At 37.0% G+C, this 10,370-nt stretch overlaps 1 pseudogene; it reads left to right on the top strand.

Annotated features, from left to right (window-relative positions):
• The first annotated feature begins 6,336 nt into the window (after nt 1-6,336).
• On the top strand, nt 6,337-9,332 carry LOC122477106 (annotated as a pseudogene).
• Nucleotides 9,333-10,370: the final 1,038 nt, after the last annotated feature.

The raw sequence follows: 10,370 nt of genomic DNA, 5'->3' as shown, positions 1-10,370 counted from the left end.
AACTAGTTGGCTGATAGGGTTCAATCATTGTGCTTTTCCTAACCCATTTTGGACTTTTTAGACTGACATGATGAATACCTATGGCTTGGGAGGGTCTAGTATTCCTTGAGCTTCAGAATGTTAAGATATAGTAGAAACATCATGCATAATGATGAATCTGCAGGAAGGAGACAAGAACAAGAGTCAGGAACTCTGTCTGTGTCCCAGTTCCTAAGTGATACATGATGGAAGAACAAAGCACTCCCAAGCATTCAGAAATGTTGTGGAGATCAATGAGATCTCCATTTCTGCAAGCACTCTGAGTCTCAGAAGAGAAAGAAGAAGCTCTCTTATGTGCAAAGAATCAATTTGACAAGAATTATATGTAAGAAGATTAGGCCTCTAGAGAGTAGTCACCTGATACATGCTTTCCATTAATTTTATCTTATAAATGCCCTAGGTACCTGATAGAATTCAGAGGCCACCCAAAAATACATGAAGCCTACCCATTAGGGAACAAGCTAAGGGAACTCTCACTATGATAACCTCTTTACATGGTCAATTAATTTAATTATGCCAGCAAGTCTCTGAGATAAAGATTGTCCTGGAAGAAGGATTGTTCTGAGAGAGCAGTGCTCTATAAATACGCACACACACACACACACACATAGATGTGTTGTTTGTATCTCTGCTCCTGCCTACAATTTTCTGCATGCCTTTCTGCAGTTTCATTGCTACCCTTTTGTTGGGGATTCTTTTATCTCTAAATTTGGACCTTTACTGAACAATTTAAGCTCAATTTTATGTTATTATAATAACTGAACTGGGTTCCCACCTTTGCTAATAGGGAAATGGATGTACTAAATGCTAATGAATGTTATTGTGACTGTCTGGAACAACGGTACATCCCATTCTAGAGAGGTAATCATGACAACAAGGTGTCCAAACAGCCAATATTCAGAACCCTTTCTTTCTCTTAAAATATGGTATATTTTTTCTTATTCTAAGGTTTATTTCCTTCTCTTCTCCCTTGCTTCTGCTCTGTAACAAATTGAATTGTAGCAGTAGCTCATGTATAGTCATTTTAATTGTATTTGATACTAAAAGTCCGTTGGTAATTATGGAATACTGCAGCACCCCCTGGATGTTGATCAAATTCTTACTTCCAAAGTGAAAGAAGTCAGTCCAAGATATGAAATAATCAGAGAGAAAGAGGACATTTCATTCCTTTCTTTATATTTCAAAACCATGGGACCATTCTTACCACTCTTCAAAAAAAGAATACAGTCACATTGCATCATATGCAGACATTAGCCTTTAAAACTCATTAACTATGTAGTATCATCTGTAAGCAACTCTCTGTCTTTTGGAATTTTTAAATATAATCTTAAACTTGTGTCTTTCTTTTCTGAGAGTTCCCCATATAGGAGAGGACCTTTCACAAGGTGGGTCAGGGAGTCATGGTTCATCAGATCTTGAGAGCTTTCACAAATAATATATATATATATATATATATACATATGTGTATATATATATAGTCTTTCCCATATTCTACCAATCCAAATGTAGGCAGTGTTTGGTTATCTGCTGCTCCATAACAAGTCACTCCAAACACAGACGCTTAAAACATCAACATTTTATTATTATTCTTTGTCATGATTCTGTGGTTTGGTTAGGTGGTTCTTTTGTTTAAGGTGGCCTCAGCTGGAGTGCTGGGATGGTCAAAAGGTCAAAAATAGTATCACATACTAAAGACTCAGATGCATGCCACTGACTTGGAGCTCAGTTGGAGCTAGCAGCAAGGAGACTCAATTCTCCACGTGGACCCTTCCACGTTACTGCTTGTAATTACTCCTCACAGCATGGCAGCTGAGTTACAGAAAAAGGAGAATTCCAAGAGATAAAGGTGAAAGCTGAAGACTTTTTAGCGCACAGACTTGGAAACTCTACAGCATTACTTCTGCTGAATTTTATTGGTCAAAAATAAATACAGGGACTCTGGAAAGATTCAAGGAAAAGGAAAATAAACTTATATTCTTGACTGGTTAAACGCAAGGTCACATTCCAAAGGAGCACGTGGAATGACAGATATCGTTGCCACCGTCTTAAGAAACATGATCTACCACAGACAGCAATTTGAAGCACCATCTCTCCCAGACTTTTACAATGTCCTTTGCCCCATAATCCACTTCAAGCTTCTCCCACAAAGATCCTACCTCTTCTCACCCCCAACCAGAGGAAGTCATGCTTTCATCTTTCATAGAAATCTGTATTCTGTATTCTGTATTCTGTTGAGTCCTCAGGCCTCAGTCATCCTTCCCTGTGTCAAGTACTACTTGACACAATGATAGAATGTTCAGATACAATTTACCTTCATTCAAGTTTTTACTGATAATTTGGTACTCATCTAAGTAGGAAGGGCATTGCTTAATCACTATACTATTTAGTTTATATCACAGTCATCACTATAATTAAAGGAAGCCATATGAGGTTAGATAACATCCCAGAAGCCTTAGCACATGCCAGAAAACTTCTTTAGATTGACTCATTTTCTCTTTGGAAAAAAATTCTTTAAAGAAGGCAGCAATATTTTACATTTTTCAGATGATTAACCTTAGGTTTATAGAAAGTAAATAACTTTTCTAAGGATGAGCACATAAGAAATGGCAATAAGATGATTCTAACTCTCATTCTCCCTATATGCCTTTCTGCTAGATGTGTTTTCAGGGTTCAGGGAGTGGTTGCTTTAAACGTGTTAGTCATGTTGTCCAAGGTAGATGAAGAGGGGGGAAAAGAGGAGGAAGAGGAGGAGGAGGAGGAGGAGGAAGAAGAGCAGAAGGAGATGGGGAAGAGGAAGAGGAGGGGGAAAGAGAAGGGAAAAAAGGAAGAAAAACATGACATCAACATACAATGTGAAACTATGCCCCTTAGCCTAAAAAGCTAGAATAGAGGAATATCATAGTGATAACTTTTTAAATATCCTTTAATAATGGTGAAACTTCTGGAGGCTTAGATAAGTTGCTTATCCCAAATCACCAAACATATAAATGTGAGAGCAGAGATACAAAACTAAAACCGACACTGAGAGCCCTGCCCCTTACACTAAGTCCTGCATTTACTAGGGTTTCAATTTTGTAGATTTCTGATCTCCTGCTTAGCTGACTTTGAGGTTTATACAATTAGCAATGATGCACTCTTATTTGGTCCAAATTTATTTATGAACTTTGTGCATAAGCAAAATGTAAACACATTCTATATGACAAAAATTATCATGAATACAATTAAAAGCCATGAAAAATCTTGAGAGAAAATATTTGTAAAGTATAATATAAAAGTGGTCAATAATCTTAATATATAAAATGCACTTACACACCAACAGAAAAATAGGGTAAGGATATGAACACTTTTTTAAATTTATTTATTTTGAAGGGGAATTAAACAACTGAGCCACCCAAGTGTCCCAGATATGAACAACTTTTGTGTGTTTATATATACATAGGTGCTAGTATAATAAAAACAAACAAATTATTAAAGGATTTTTAGATCAAAAGATATCTTTGGAAAAAGAGAGGTAATATAAACAGATTCACCTTATTCATGTCTGCATTATTTAAATTTTTTACAATTATTTATTTCTGTCACATGTCTTAAAGAGTTCTGAAAATGTGGATTCTAAGAATGTTTCCTTTACTGAAAAAAACTTCCAGACAGATGTCTGGAGTAATGATCCTCACCTTTGTTTCCTTCTTTTGTCTGAGATATTTAAGTTTCATTTCTGGTTCTGATCAAGAGCTGAAATTCTGCTATGTTTTGTAAAATTCCTCCAATAAATAAATATAATTTTTACAAGGAGGGAAAAATATGGCAGGTGTGAATTTTCAAGACACAATAAAGTACACAGTATATAAGAAGTGTCACTTTGTGTATTTTCTATATTGTAACTAAATCTAATCTCCATTTTGAGCTCCAAGTCTGTTGTGAGTAGGAAGTATATTGTCTCCAATTTAGTGTAAATTCAGTTCTTCTCATTTTTCTTTGTTAATGTATGATAAATCCAACCCATCAATATGTCTCCACTTCTCATTATATGACATCTAAATTATCAGAGCTTATGTAGTGTTTTGATCTTTACTACTCTTGGTGACATCCCTAAGATATTTTAATTAATTCCCATCTAAACCATAAAGATATGGTTCATGTTGCCATGCTGAAGCCTCTCAACTTGACCATGAGACTGGCTCAGCACCATAGGCACTCTTGCTCAGCTAACTTTTGAGCCTGCTGGGAACACAGAAAAACTGGACTATGTTCCACACCTCTGAAAGATATGGGAAACTCAGTGGAGCTACCTTGGACATTCTCTGACCTTCATATGAAAGAAAGCCATTTCTATTATACCATACCCACATTAGGGCGACACCAAGAATTCCTGTGAGGCTATAGTTTCTCAGGTATCCAAACAGGAAGAGGGAAATATCACAAGGTAAAAATATATGTGAGAGGGCAGGAAATATACCAGATAATATTTCATCTTGCCACATTTACTACCCCTAGCAAATCCTTTTCCCTCACAAAGAAAATATAGGTATCACCCCTTAAAGAAGGTAAGAATGAAGTTGCTGTAAAAATTTGTCTACAATAGTAACTCCCATATACAAATCAGCAGGCAGGTATTATCCTCCCCAGGGTCCCCTTTTGTCAGGTGGATAAGGATGGATACTGGATATATTTTTCTACCCTCCTCATTTAAGGGTGGTTACTTGTTCTTCCACACCTAATTGCTGTCAGACAAATTATTTTTATTTAACCACCCCCATTCATGATTCAGTGATGTAATGTAAGCCCCTTACGTCTGGGACTTAAATTTCAGCCTCAAATGATTTACCCCACACCGAATCGATTAAGAAAACCCTAATATAGCTGAGTTTACCTTCAATTAGCAAGATTAGGTTTTTTGCAGTAGACAGAATGGGGCTCAAATGCAGACTAAGATTAGTTATATAAAAACAGAAATTTCTTTACCAGATGAGTTTTAAATCCTAGAAATTTATACCTGTTAAAAATCAATAAAAATTATTTCTAAAGAAATGATGAAATAGTTTATATAGTATAATCTCAAATACTTTGAATAATGGATATGGATAGAAAAATATAGAAGGATATACATTCAATGTTACTTACTGGTGACTCTCAAAATCTGTAATTCATCTAATCATTCATTCATTCGAGAAACATTTATAGGGAATTATTATGTGTAATTCCCTAGCTTCATCTCATAATTTATTTCTCCTAAATTCCAAACTCATATACCAAACTCTGTATTACACATGCCTATTTGAAGAAGACAGATATTACTAACCAACTCAATATCTATGGCCCCACATGGACTGTACCAAACAAGTTTAAATTTTTTTTCAACGTTTATTTATTTTTGGGACAGAGAGAGACAGAGCATGAATGGGGGAGGGGCAGAGAGAGAGGGAGACAGAGAATCGGAAACAGGCTCCAGGCTCTGAGCCATCAGCCCAGAGCCTGACGCGGGGCTCGAACTCACGGACCACGAGATCGTCACCTGTCTGAAGTCAGACGCTTAACCGACTGCGCCACCCAGGCGCCCCTGTACCAAACAAGTTTAAACCAACTTTGGTCCTGCCATCCTAAAAGTTCACCATAAAAGGAAGGCCATATGGCAAAGTGGAGAGAGCTTGGGCCTTTAAGTCAGATACCACTGGGTTAGAACTCCTCTGCTTCTTATTGACTACAAACTTGGAAAATTTAATTAACTTCTCTGAGCTTCACAGAGCATACTTAGTGAAAAGGTGAATATTAAAGAGATCCTGATGTCCACCGTACAACGTTTTTGAACATAGACTAAAAGCGGGTAAAATGCCTAACAGAGTTTCTGGCCCATCCTTGGCACTCAGCACAAGTTTACTTCCTATCCCATTCCCTCCATTCTATAGCAGACGTGGCATTGCCATAAACACAATTGAACAACTATGTGATGGAAAACATTTGGAATGGCTACAATAGAAAGTAAAACCAACAGACATTTACTTTGTGTAGGAAACACAGCTCACTAGTTGTTATATTGGACAAAACAACATGAAATTGCTGAAATTCAGTCATTTTTGAACTACCAAAACAATTTCATATTTTTCAATCTAATAGAATGACTTGTGTGTTGAGTTCAAAGAGGAAAGGATATTGACTATCCTTTGAACTTTTTCCCCCTCTTCTCTTTCTGTATCTCAAAGAAGACATTGCAAAGTCCATAATATGGGTGCTTCTGCTATCCTTTTAGCCCCAGAAAGACTATGAGAGCATGAAGCTACAGAGATAAATACATTAGGCAGGATGCCAGAGAGAGGGCCTGAAGAGCTGCCTGATTCCAAGACTGGAAGTATCCTGATAACAGGACGTTTGGTGAGTCACTTCCCCTCTTTTGGCCTGGACTGATCACGAGGATGAAATTGGGGAGCCCACCCAACCATCCTGGAGAGCTGTGGAGATCCTTGAGACTCAAGCTGGGCAAGCACTCTGGGTTTTCAGCTGGGAAGATCTGTTAAGGCCAATAAATTATTTTAACAGAAATTAATTTGCAAGAATAATAGAACACTACACATTAAGCACTCAAGTGGCTATTATTTATGAAATGTCAACAAGCATTTGTAAAACACAAATGACAGTCGGACATGAATCCTGCTCTTTACAGAACTAAGAAAACTCATGTGAGCTGTACCTGCTAGTGTGTTATAAGCTTTCCATGTGCTAGCTCTTTTAATACTTAAAGTAAACCTATGAGGCAATATTTACATATGTAAATAAATATTTACAGTATTTATGTATGTAAATAAATATTTACAGTATGTAAGCAGCAGAGCCTAGAATTCACCTCTGGCCTCTGTATTTCCGCAATCTGTACTCTTTCCTCTCCAAAACATTGGCATGGGGCTAATTCAAGTTCCTAGAGTGTTCAGCCCTAGCCTTTTAGCCCAAATAACAAGCATGACATGTCTATTATAAACACCAACAAGAAATAAAAAACATTGAATCAGTACTTGTGGGTGTATAACACGACATGTAAAGGGAGTAATGTGAGTGAAGCCATGGAATTCAAGAGAACATTTGGTCTGCTTGAGAATTTGAATTGGGCTGCTGGGGCTGGACACTGCAGAAAGGAGTTCTTTGGACTAGGATGGTCCCATCAGTCAAAAATGCAAATATATATCTCAGGCAACAATATAGAACAACTGCAAAGCCAAATAAGTTGTAAATATTATTTGAAGCTTAATGTTATTCACTATCCATTCACACTCATAACTTAGATCAAATTTTAAAAGCAAACTTTAGTAGACACAGAGGTAAGTTGGGTAAGATACTTCCTTGAGTCTTCATAAATCTATCTACGAGAGATGCACAAAATTTGAAAGAAATAGCTTTCTCTTTGCTGTTATCTTCTAACTCAAATTGAAGGTTGAATTTTCTCATCAGAATTGTGGAATATGTCCTTTTTGTTCATCTTCAAATGCCCCTAGGTTAATAATGAACTGGGAGATGAAAGTCACATCAGTGGTAGAGTATGGGGAGTGGTTGTCCAGAATAAGTTTTGCAATTTATGTCTATGTTTGTGTGAATGTGCGTATGTGTGCATGTGCATTTATACCTAGATCAATGTTGTGTATTTATCTTTTGTTGCTGTTTCCATTCTTTCAAACTTCCTCTTTTGTTCTCTAATTCAAATCTTTGTCAAAGCAGTTAAGGTGAAATTCAAATACATACAGCAAATGTATTTGGATTGACTTCCTTGGCAGTTCTGTATAATATGTTCTTGATGTCAATCTTTCTGACTAAGAAGTGGACCCACAAAATGTTGATAGATATTATGGTGACAAGCTAAAACATCTCTCAGACATCATATAACATTTTAAAGATATAAACCAGAAATAAAAGGGAGAACTTTAAGGTCAAGATAATGGAAATTCTAGGCAGCCAATATTTGAATTCTGACTCTCCATTTAAGAAAAAAAGGAGGGTTTAATTTTTGTTTTTCCTTATACAAAGTTTCCCTCATCATTCATTCGTTTATTTATTCATTCATTCTTATATTATTCCCAATGCTGGTAGAATCTAGTGTTCAGTTCTTTTCATTTGAAGTTCTGCTCACATTTTGTTGATGAATTTAAGTTGCTACAATAGCCCTTGTATATTGGTATCATTTTTCCTTAACAAATTCAAGGAAAGAGTCTAATTATAAAATGGTAACTGAGAGAAAGAAGCCTTTTCATTTCTTCATTTCTTTTCCAAACTCACTCCTACAAACAAGCAACTCTTCTGAACAATCCTGGCAGTCAGAGACATCATTTGCAAACGTCAAACTTCAGACCCACCACCTGTCCCTGCCATGACTCATAATATAAACATAGACCCTCTGTGTAGCCTGTTTCCTAGAAGTTAAAAACATAACTCACAGCTGGTGTCTCCCCTTCTGAGAGGCCACTGTGTATGAGAGGCCCTTTCATGGAGTGAGCCAGGGTCCAGCAAAGCCTTGCATAAATTTTCAGTCTTAAGAGCCTTCACAAGCTTATGTTTTTCTCCAAATGTATTAGTATAATCTGAAGCACCATCGCTCCAAGATCCCTATAAAGTCCTAAGGGACATCCCCATCATCCACTTCAAGCTTCTGCCACAAATATCCTGCCTCTTTTCCTCACCCTCATCAAGATGCAGTTATTCTTCACTCTTGCCTAGATATTTGTATTCTATTAAAGAGTGCTCAGGCCTCAGTCATCCATATCTGTGAATTAGATTGTGCTTGACACAATGACAGAATGGCCACATTCAATTGCTTCTCATCCACGTTTGATACTATATATTTTGTTTGTTTACTTTCAAAATATTTTTTAGAGCTCTTTTGCTCAGGCCTGTGGTGCCAACAGAATGAGCAAGTGCCAGAAAGCTCGGTAGCTACCAAGGAGATCAGAAGTAGCATGATAAACAATACAAGAAAGCACATTTGGGCACAGCCCTGAAGGCCAACCCTTTTGGAAGTGCTTCTGATGCAAAAGGAATTGTGCTAGAAAAAGTAGGGGTTGAAAGAAAACAGACAAATTCTGCCATTAAGAAGTGTGTCAGGGTCCAGCTAATCAAGAATGGCAAAAAAAAATCACAGCCTTTGTACACAATGACGGTTGTTTGAATTTTATTGAGGAAAATGATGAAGTTCTGGTTGCTGGATTTTGTCTCAAAGGTCATGCTGTCAATGACATTCCTGGAGTTTGCTTTAAGGTTATCAAAGTAGCCAATGTCTTTTGGCCTTATGCAAAGACAAGAAATAAAGACCAAGATCATAAGTTTTGATGGTGAAAACATGACAATAATAAATTTTCATATGCCAACAAATAATTAAATAATAAATAAATTAAATAAATAAATAAATAAAATAGTCTTTAGAAAGAAATAAGGGTTGTATGAATCTCTTAAACCTATTGTCCATAGGAAGACTCTAATTCACTGAGGACAAAGGTTTGTGTAAACAATTCCAGAAAAATAGAGGATGGGCGAAAAGAACAGACCTGATATAGAATTTCTCAAGCTGGGGGCACCTGGGTGGCTCAGTTGGGTAAGCCTCCAATTCTCAATTTCAGCTCAGGTCATGATCTCATTGTTCATGGGTTCCAGCCCCGAGTTGGGCTCTGCTCTGACAGCATGCAGAGCCTATTTGTGATTCTCTCTCCCTCCCACTCTCTCTCTGCCCCTTCCCCACAAGAGTGTGCTCGCTCTCTCTCTCTCAAAAATAAATAATAAATAAAATAAACTTTAAAAAAAGTATTTGGCAGACAGACCAAGGAGTGGATCTGCTGAAAGATTTATAGTGGTTGTTATATATCTGCTTTGACCATCTAGCCCAGGGAGTAGCAAATTTTTTTTTTTTAGTAAAAGGCCATAGAGTAAAGATTTTAGCCTTTTTGGGCTATGTAATTTCTGTCTCAACTACTCAACTCTCCCGTTGCAGTGCCAAAGTATTGTGGGTGTGTTCCAATAAAACTTTATTTATAAAAACAGAGGGTGGGCTGAATTTGGCTCACAGGCCATACTTTACAAACTCTGATCTGGCAAATGGTAAAGTCCATAAGTACATGTACCTGCACATCCAAGCAATCAATACTCAAATTCTAAGAGTTAGTTAAGAGGTGGGGCTCTTATTCCTCAATCCAGTGCCTATCATCTAACTGATTCATGTTATAAATGGATCCTTACCATTGGTTAGTGAGTTGATGCTGAGGTTCCACGGGTACTTTTAAATCACTACAATATCTCTTGGAAGCTGAATCATTATCTTTTCACAAGTGAAGTGAAAGGGTTCAGGATACAAAAGGCTAACACGGAAA

This window comes from Prionailurus bengalensis, chromosome X (assembly GCF_016509475.1).
Source record: "Prionailurus bengalensis isolate Pbe53 chromosome X, Fcat_Pben_1.1_paternal_pri, whole genome shotgun sequence".
Taxonomy (NCBI): Eukaryota; Metazoa; Chordata; class Mammalia; order Carnivora; family Felidae; genus Prionailurus; species Prionailurus bengalensis.
Note: the sequence above shows the minus strand (reverse complement) of the source record. Positions and strands in the feature narration are given on the sequence as shown.